Source organism: Oncorhynchus clarkii, unplaced genomic scaffold, assembly GCF_045791955.1.
Source record: "Oncorhynchus clarkii lewisi isolate Uvic-CL-2024 unplaced genomic scaffold, UVic_Ocla_1.0 unplaced_contig_1028_pilon_pilon, whole genome shotgun sequence".
Lineage (NCBI taxonomy): Eukaryota > Metazoa > Chordata > Actinopteri > Salmoniformes > Salmonidae > Oncorhynchus > Oncorhynchus clarkii.
The window spans coordinates 7,501-17,220 of record NW_027260034.1 but is presented as its reverse complement, the minus strand read 5'-3'; the positions used below and the strand labels follow the sequence as shown (position 1 = coordinate 17,220).

Below are 9,720 nucleotides of genomic sequence, written 5' to 3'. Positions count from 1 at the left end.
GTAACCTATGCTACTGTGGCCTATAGAGCTAGAAGGCTGGATAACCAGGTGTGTAAAGGTGTGAAGTGGGATAGATGGCCTGCAGTCCTATCCCAAATGGACAACTAATCCCTATGTACTTGCGGAGATCTGAGAGGATGCGATTGGTATAAGAAACACGACTAAACTTCAACCTCCGGAGGGGTCAAAAAAATGCATTTTCGTTGTCGGCAGGATTTGAACCTGCGCAGGAAGATCCTAATGGATTTCTAGTCCATCGCCTTAACCACTCGGCCACGACAACGTTGACAGAAGAAAACAGGCTTGTTAGGAGTGAATGGGCCAACAGGCATAGCCTACAGAAAGTGAAATTTAACAACTGAAAGATAATGCAGTAACTCATTATAATGCAATAACACAAAATGTTCCCCTCATTCATTTGTTATTAAGTCCAGCTGTTTTCTTATTTAACCTTGATCTTTGCTCAGCTCCAGAAGGTCTGCATTTGAGAGTGTTTATTATGAATTGTTATTTCACTGTGTGAAGTTGTTATTTCATCATTCTTATTATTACTGCTGAGCAGCATGACTCCTGAGAGGCACTAAAAAACTGTCAGAAGTGGGATTTGAACCCACGCCTCCATGGGAGACTGCGACCTGAACGCAGCGCCTTAGACCGCTCGGCCATCCTGACTACAGCACAGTAACTGGGTATCGGGTTAAAGTGTATGCGGTAAAAGTAGAAATATGAACAACGCTCTAAAATCACCACAGAGACCAGAACAACTATGCACGATACTGACTTGCACTTTCAATAGTCATTTGTTTTTATAAATTAAAAAGTCCAGTCATTGATTTAACCTCAATATGGCCTTCAATGGGAAAGAGTAGTAAATCGTCATTGAATGAGCGCTAAACTGGCATCAGAATATGGCCATTCTGATATAAATGATAAAATTCCTCAGATAAGACTGAAAAAGTGTCTGGAAATATCAGCAACCATCAGGGTAAGAGTGACAACAGGTCCACATGGGGGAAATCCTTACAAATGGCTTAATGGGTCATTTCAACGCAATCGTGTTATTATTTATTTTTAGGGTTTAACAAGGCAGCTCACCTGTGACTTGACATTAGATGCGGCGACTTCGATTCCCCTGCAGACGATATTTTTGTTCTTCCCGCCAATTCAATCCACTGACAACGACCGACGAGTTGTGCGTTCCGAGATGCTTTTTGTTATTTGCCTGTTTGTGGCCCGCCTGTGATTATTGCGCGATTCTTGCAATTCTCTTTCAGCCTCTCACCAACTAGCTGTTTTTGCAGAATATTAAAAAGACGATAGTTATTCACTACTCATATTAACTAGGTGTCATTTACATTACCTTAAGTCATTTATTTTTCAACTGGATTTTACAAAGGTGCATGACATGCAGGCGCTAAAACGTTGTCAGGAGGGGGTTTCAAACCATGCCTATAGGGGAGTCTGCGACCTGAATGACTTAATGGTTATTTTCAATGCAATCAAGTTTTTTCTTTTTCTTTTAGGGTTTAACAAGGTTTCTCACCTGTTACCTGTGGCTTGACTTTAGATGTGGCCAGTTCGATTACCCTGCAGACTATAAGAGTGTCTTCAGAATATGGCCAATTTGACATGAATTTAAAAATGCCTCAGATAGGACCAAAAAAGTGTCTGGAGCTTCCCGTCAGGGTAAGAGTGACAACAGGTTTCCACATGTCAAAATGGGGGAAATCTTAGCAAATGGCTTAATGGTTATTCATGAGAATCGTGTTGTTGTATTGTTGAGTGTATCATGGGATCTCACCTGAAATCTGTGGCTTGACTACAAACCTGTAACCTATGCTACTGTGGCCTATAGAGCTAGAAGGCTGGATAACCAGGTGTGTAAAGGTGTGAAGTGGGATAGATGGCCTGCAGTCCTATCCCAAATGGACAACTAATCCCTATGTACTTGCGGAGATCTGAGAGGATGCGATTGGTATAAGAAACACGACTAAACTTCAACCTCCGGAGGGGTCAAAAAAATGCATTTTCGTTGTCGGCAGGATTTGAACCTGCGCAGGAAGATCCTAATGGATTTCTAGTCCATCGCCTTAACCACTCGGCCACGACAACGTTGACAGAAGAAAACAGGCTTGTTAGGAGTGAATGGGCCAACAGGCATAGCCTACAGAAAGTGAAATTTAACAACTGAAAGATAATGCAGTAACTCATTATAATGCAATAACACAAAATGTTCCCCTCATTCATTTGTTATTAAGTCCAGCTGTTTTCTTATTTAACCTTGATCTTTGCTCAGCTCCAGAAGGTCTGCATTTGAGAGTGTTTATTATGAATTGTTATTTCACTGTGTGAAGTTGTTATTTCATCATTCTTATTATTACTGCTGAGCAGCATGACTCCTGAGAGGCACTAAAAAACTGTCAGAAGTGGGATTTGAACCCACGCCTCCATGGGAGACTGCGACCTGAACGCAGCGCCTTAGACCGCTCGGCCATCCTGACTACAGCACAGTAACTGGGTATCGGGTTAAAGTGTATGCGGTAAAAGTAGAAATATGAACAACGCTCTAAAATCACCACAGAGACCAGAACAACTATGCACGATACTGACTTGCACTTTCAATAGTCATTTGTTTTTATAAATTAAAAAGTCCAGTCATTGATTTAACCTCAATATGGCCTTCAATGGGAAAGAGTAGTAAATCGTCATTGAATGAGCGCTAAACTGGCATCAGAATATGGCCATTCTGATATAAATGATAAAATTCCTCAGATAAGACTGAAAAAGTGTCTGGAAATATCAGCAACCATCAGGGTAAGAGTGACAACAGGTCCACATGGGGGAAATCCTTAACAAATGGCTTAATGGGTCATTTCAACGCAATCGTGTTATTATTTATTTTTAGGGTTTAACAAGGCAGCTCACCTGTGACTTGACATTAGATGCGGCGACTTCGATTACCCTGCAGACGATATTTTTGTTCTTCCCGCCAATACAATCCACTGACAACGACCGACGAGTTGTGCGTTCCGAGATGCTTTTTGTTATTTGCCTGTTTGTGGCCCGCCTGTGATTATTGCGCGATTCTTGCAATTCTCTTTCAGCCTCTCACCAACTAGCTGTTTTTGCAGAATATTAAAAAGACGATAGTTATTCACTACTCATATTAACTAGGTGTCATTTACATTACCTTAAGTCATTTATTTTTCAACTGGATTTTACAAAGGTGCATGACATGCAGGCGCTAAAAAGTTGTCAGGAGGGGGTTTCAAACCATGCCTATAGGGGAGTCTGCGACCTGAATGACTTAATGGTTATTTTCAATGCAATCGAGTTTTTCTTTTTCTTTTAGGGTTTAACAAGGTTTCTCACCTGTTACCTGTGGCTTGACTTTAGATGTGGCCAGTTCGATTACCCTGCAGACTATAAGAGTGTCTTCAGAATATGGCCAATTTGACATGAATTTAAAAATGCCTCAGATAGGACCAAAAAAGTGTCTGGAGCTTCCCGTCAGGGTAAGAGTGACAACAGGTTTCCACATGTCAAAATGGGGGAAATCTTAGCAAATGGCTTAATGGTTATTCATGAGAATCGTGTTGTTGTATTGTTGAGTGTATCATGGGATCTCACCTGAAATCTGTGGCTTGACTACAAACCTGTAACCTATGCTACTGTGGCCTATAGAGCTAGAAGGCTGGATAACCAGGTGTGTAAAGGTGTGAAGTGGGATAGATGGCCTGCAGTCCTATCCCAAATGGACAACTAATCCCTATGTACTTGCGGAGATCTGAGAGGATGCGATTGGTATAAGAAACACGACTAAACTTCAACCTCCGGAGGGGTCAAAAAAATGCATTTTCGTTGTCGGCAGGATTTGAACCTGCGCAGGAAGATCCTAATGGATTTCTAGTCCATCGCCTTAACCACTCGGCCACGACAACGTTGACAGAAGAAAACAGGCTTGTTAGGAGTGAATGGGCCAACAGGCATAGCCTACAGAAAGTGATAATTTAACAACTGAAAGATAATGCAGTAACTCATTATAATGCAATAACACAAAATGTTCCCCTCATTCATTTGTTATTAAGTACAGCTGTTTTCTTATTTAACCTTGATCTTTGCTCAGCTCCAGAAGGTCTGCATTTGAGAGTGTTTATTATGAATTGTTATTTCACTGTGTGAAGTTGTTATTTCATCATTCTTATTATTACTGCTGAGCAGCATGACTCCTGAGAGGCACTAAAAAACTGTCAGAAGTGGGATTTGAACCCACGCCTCCATGGGAGACTGCGACCTGAACGCAGCGCCTTAGACCGCTCGGCCATCCTGACTACAGCACAGTAACTGGGTATCGGGTTAAAGTGTATGCGGTAAAAGTAGAAATATGAACAACGCTCTAAAATCACCACAGAGACCAGAACAACTATGCACGATACTGACTTGCACTTTCAATAGTCATTTGTTTTTATCAATTAAAAAGTCCAGTCATTGATTTAACCTCAATATGGCCTTCAATGGGAAAGAGTAGTAAATCGTCATTGAATGAGCGCTAAACTGGCATCAGAATATGGCCATTCTGATATAAATTATAAAATTCCTCAGATAAGACCGAAAAAGTGTCTGGAAATATCAGCAACCATCAGGGTAAGAGTGACAACAGGTCCACATGGGGGAAATCCTTACAAATGGCTTAATGGGTCATTTCAACGCAATCGTGTTATTATTTATTTTTAGGGTTTAACAAGGCAGCTCACCTGTGACTTGACATTAGATGCGGCGACTTCGATTACCCTGCAGACGATATTTTTGTTCTTCCCGCCAATACAATCCACTGACAACGACCGACGAGTTGTGCGTTCCGAGATGCTTTTTGTTATTTGCCTGTTTGTGGCCCGCCTGTGAAATTGCGCGATTCTTGCAATTCTCTTTCAGCCTCTCATCAACTAGCTGTTTTTGCAGAATATTAAAAATACGATAGTTATTCACTACTCATATTAACTAGGTGTCATTTACATACCTTAAGGGAACATTTCGGCATTTCGTGTATGATCAGTGAGAAAGTCCATATTGCAAATGTACGGTCCCTTACTAGACGTCCGAAATCGTTTGTAAAATTCGCGGTCGGCGTCGGGCCGTGCGGTAGGGCCAGACCTACCGGGAAGTCATCAAATGAACTTTGTCGGACATTCGGTTTCCGTTTTATAAAATAAACAAGTTTTTGACCGTTTTTCCGCTATCCCGGAATTTCCCACAAGAGGGCATACGGAATCATATGGCAATTTGGCAAAACATCACGAATCACGACGGGGCCTTATCTCGAAAACGGAAAATATTTCGAAGCCGAAACTCGGTGAGCGTAGGTTTGGCATAATGGGCAGTTGGCCCCGAACAAGATGGCGTCTAGGCCTCGACGGTTTTTGAGTTATGGCCGTTTTTCTGGGATTAAAGGTCCTAAATGGAAATAGAGAAATTATTTTTCCACTTCAGGTCAAAGTCAAGGAGCCTCCGGTGTCAATAAAAAAAGAACCAGCCATTTATCTATCGTCATTTAAGAGAAACGGAACAATGACAACTTGGCAATGGTCACAAATAGGCGTTTTTTTTTTCAACGGTTACAGATCCAGTTGCAGGGTGTTCATACGAATCTTTTTAAAGTGTGCTGCGGAGCTCTGCGAGATTTCTGTGATTTTCTATGATTTTCTGAAATAACACACACATACTAAACCCTCCGTAAATAACTCAGTTGTTAACGTAAAGACTTAAAACTCAGGATTCTGTAACAGCATACCCCAATGAGGATATGTGGTGATTTATAGCTTCCTGTGCCAACCGGAAGTGCCATAATTGGTGTCTCAGGGGCTGTTTCAAAGGGTTAAAAAAGTCTGATCTGTCCAAAACTTCATATATGTGATTAGGCAACCCCCATGAACTGTAAATCAGTCATTTTTCCCCAAAAAATTCAAAGGAAAAAAAAATCACACTAAAACACAACTTGAATGGAGGGACGTATTGGGGTGCGTAGAGACAGACAGTGGCTGCAATAGTTAGCTTTGTTGGAGCTAAAAAAGAACCGTCAGACCTAGAGTTCCGAAACTTTAGAAACCTGTTCTAGACCTCCGGTCGATGGTGCGTGGTGAGTTACGTGGCTCTAGACGGTTCTCGGACCGAGAAACAGCCTCGTACATTTGCAATACCTTCAATTCATTTTGACCATTACGAAAATGACGACGTTTAGAAAAGTCTCAGAGACGCAAGGCTAGGTGCATTGAAACCGGCTCGGCCCATAGAGACGGACCCCAACGTTTCTGTCCGATAGCTCGTTCAAGGACCCCGTAGCAAGGCATGGAAAAAAGTGGATTTTCAGCACCAATTAGGGTTTTTCTCGGACACCAAATGACCTATCGAGCCGAAACTCGGGATTCGGGGTCGCCTCACATAGGACTTCACATAATGTCCGAACTGGACCCGCAGCTAGAACGTAACTATGTGTTTTACCTTTTTATTATGTTTTAAACTAAAGGCGCTGTGAATTATGGGACTGCTCTGACATATGTGATAGTTGGCTTCTAAATGAGTAGGAAAAAGTGGGTTTGGTGTCAATTGATATCCATTTGGTGTCATAATGACATCTAATTGACTGATGGACACTGACTTGCTAGTTGACTTTTGTGCATTTGCAATATGTTTAAACGGAGAGGGACCATCACCAAAATGGCATTCTGAAATCAACACAAAAAATGGCATCACCATAGTCTCCAGACTGTGCCGAGTTCAAGGAGACGCCCCGCTTGACCGTAGCTCGTTCTGAGTGCAGCAAACTTGAAAAAAAGAAGGCCCAAAATGAAGCCTGCACCACAATGTCATTTGATTTTGGGTGGCAGTGAGAGAACCGTTAGGGTGAGAAGCACAATTCCACCACATGAATGTTCCTAAGGTCCTCCCGATCTGAACAAGCCTAACCTTGACCGTGTGGCATTAACCCTTCACAGTAAAACAGTGTTTTTTGATCTCACAGATTACAGTGTCATCTCTCCCCATAGGAATACATTGCCTGCACCACAAAATTCAACCTGAAGTCTATATGGGTTATGAATGCCGTATGAACCTGTCTTCGGTACCAGTCCATCAGGCCACTATGAGATCTACCTGTGTCGAATCTAAGCTTCCTGGAGCAACCGGAAGTGGTTAAAATGCCCCTAAAAGTGTTTACCCATACACTGCCTGCAGTTTGATAGACATAGTGCATTCAACCCTGTGTAGATCAGTCAATTCTTAACGTAAAGACTTAAAACTCGGGATTCTGTAAGTGGCTATGTAAATCAAGACATGTGTTTACTTATAGCTTCCTGTGCCAACCGGAAGTGCCTTTAATTGGGTCACACTCTCTGTTTCGAAGGGTTAAAAAAGTCACATCTCTCCAAAACTTCATATGTGTGACTAGGTAACCCTTCTGAACTGTAAATCAGTCATTAATCCCAACAGATGTCAAAGAAAAGCTCCCTCACACACACACAGGAAGGATGGAGTGATAAAGTGCGGTGCTTAAAGACACAGAGAGCAGGAAATGGCATTACCATAATCCCTAGGCCGTACCGAGTTCAGCGAGATATCCCGCTTGACCGTAGCTCGCTCGGTCTAGGCGCAGCGAGCATTAGAATAGTAGGCCCAAAATGAAGCCTGCACCACAATGTCATTTGCTTTTGGGTGACAGTGAGAGAACCGTTAGAGTGAGAAGAAAAATTGCACCACATGAATGTTCCTAAGGTCCTCCCGATCTGAACAAGCCTAACCTTGACCGTGTGGCATTAACCCTTAACAGTAAAACAGTGTTTTTTGATCTCACAGATTACAGTGTCATCTCTCCCCATAGGAATACATTGCCTGCACCCCTAATTTCAACCTGAGGCCTATGTGGGTTATGAATGCCGTATGAACCTGTCTTCGGTACCAGTCCATCAGGCCACTATGAGGTCTACCTGTGTTGATTCTAAGCTTCCTGGACCAACCGGAAGTGGTTAAAATGCCCCTAAAAGTGTTTACCCATACACTGCATGCAGTTTGATAGACATAGTGCATTCAACCCTGTGTAGATCAGTCAATTCTTAACGTAAGGACTTAAAACTCAGGATTCTGTAACAGCATACCCCAATGAGGATATGTGTTGATTTATAACTTCCTGTGCCAACCGGAAGTGCCATAATTGGTGTCTCAGGGGCTGTTTCGAAGGGTTAAAAAAGTCTGATCTTTCCAAAACTTCATATGTGTGATTAGGCAACCCCCATGAACTGTAAATCAGTCATTTTTCCCAAAAAAATTCAAAGGAAAAAAAAATCACACTAAAACACAACTTGGAAGGAGGGACGTATTGGGGTGCGTAGAGACAGACAGTGGCTCCAATAGTTAGCTTTGTTGGAGCTAAAAAAGAACCGTCGGACCTAGAGTTCCGAAACTTTAGAAACCTGTTCTAGACCTCCCGTAGATGGTGCGTGGTGAGTTACGTGGCTCTAGAAGGTTCTCGGACCGAGAAACAGCCTCGTACATTTGAAATAACTTCAATTCATTTTTGCATCACGAAAATGACGACATTTAGAAATGTCCCAGAGTCGCAAGACTAGGTGCATTGCAAACGTCTCGGCCCATATAGACAGACCCCAACGTTTCTGTCCAATAGCTCATTCAAGGACCCCGTAGCAAGTCATGGAAAATAGTGGATTTTCAGCACCAATTAGGGTTTTTCTCGGACACCAAATGACCTATCGAGCCGAAACTTGGGATTCGGGGTCGCCTCAGCTAGGCCAACACATAACATAAGAAATGGACCCGCAGCTAGAACGTAACTACGTGTTTTATGGTTTTTTTATGGTTTGAACCGAAGGGGTTGTGAATTTTGGGCCAGCTCTGAAGTATGTAATAGTTGGCTACTAAACGAGTTGGAAAAAGTGGGTTTGGTGTCAGTTTGTATCAGTTTGGTGGTCAGAATGATATCTAATTGACTGATGGACTCTTGTCCACTTGACTCTTGTACATTTGCAATATGATCCTATAGTGAAAAAACATCACCAAAAGCGACATTCTGAAATCAACCCAAACGAGCGATTGAGATGACCCAGAATCACTGCAAAGCCATCCCGAGTTCATCGGGCCAGTCAATTTCACATTCCTGCAAGATTTTTATAGCATGACAAATTCGTGATGGTACCTGCCCTTTAAAACATATTGCAAATGCACAGTGACTTTGAAAAAGTAAGAAACAAAAAAAAATACATCTAAAAAATTTTGAGCATGACAAATTCGTGATGGTACCTGCCCATTGAAACATATTGCAAATGCACAGTGACTTTGAAAAAGTAAGGAAACATAAACAAAAAAAATCCAAATTTTTTATTTTTGGGTGACCAGTTGCACGTGCATTTGCAATATGATTCTATAGTGAAAAAACATATTGCAAATGCACAGTGACTTTGAAAAAGTAAGGAAACATAAACAAAAAAAATCTAAAATTTTTTGGGGGGGATGACCAGTTGCATGTGCATTTGCAATATGATTCTATAGTGAAAAAACATATTGCAAATGCACAGTGACTTTGAAAAAGTAAGGAAAAATAAACAAAAAAAATCTAAATTTTTTTTGGGGGGGATGACCAGTTGCACGTGCATTTGCAATATGATTCTATAGTGAAAAAACATATTGCAAATGCACAGTGACTTTGAAAAAGTAAGG

The 9,720-nt window shown here is 41.7% G+C and overlaps 6 non-coding genes across 6 annotated transcripts; all 6 read right to left on the bottom strand.

Annotated features, from left to right (window-relative positions):
* Nucleotides 1–201: 201 nt before the first annotated feature.
* Nucleotides 202–283, bottom strand: trnas-aga (transfer RNA serine (anticodon AGA)). The gene has a single exon. It is a non-coding gene; the product is annotated as a tRNA-Ser (tRNA).
* A 306-nt stretch (nucleotides 284–589) lies between these two features.
* On the bottom strand, nucleotides 590–672 carry trnal-cag (transfer RNA leucine (anticodon CAG)). The gene has a single exon. It is a non-coding gene; the product is annotated as a tRNA-Leu (tRNA).
* Nucleotides 673–2,030: 1,358 nt separating this feature from the next.
* On the bottom strand, nucleotides 2,031–2,112 carry trnas-aga (transfer RNA serine (anticodon AGA)). The gene has a single exon. It is a non-coding gene; the product is annotated as a tRNA-Ser (tRNA).
* A 306-nt stretch (nucleotides 2,113–2,418) lies between these two features.
* Nucleotides 2,419–2,501, bottom strand: trnal-cag (transfer RNA leucine (anticodon CAG)). Its single transcript has one exon. It is a non-coding gene; the product is annotated as a tRNA-Leu (tRNA).
* Nucleotides 2,502–3,859: 1,358 nt separating this feature from the next.
* trnas-aga (transfer RNA serine (anticodon AGA)) lies at nucleotides 3,860–3,941 on the bottom strand. The gene has a single exon. It is a non-coding gene; the product is annotated as a tRNA-Ser (tRNA).
* A 307-nt stretch (nucleotides 3,942–4,248) lies between these two features.
* On the bottom strand, nucleotides 4,249–4,331 carry trnal-cag (transfer RNA leucine (anticodon CAG)). Its single transcript has one exon. It is a non-coding gene; the product is annotated as a tRNA-Leu (tRNA).
* Nucleotides 4,332–9,720: the final 5,389 nt, after the last annotated feature.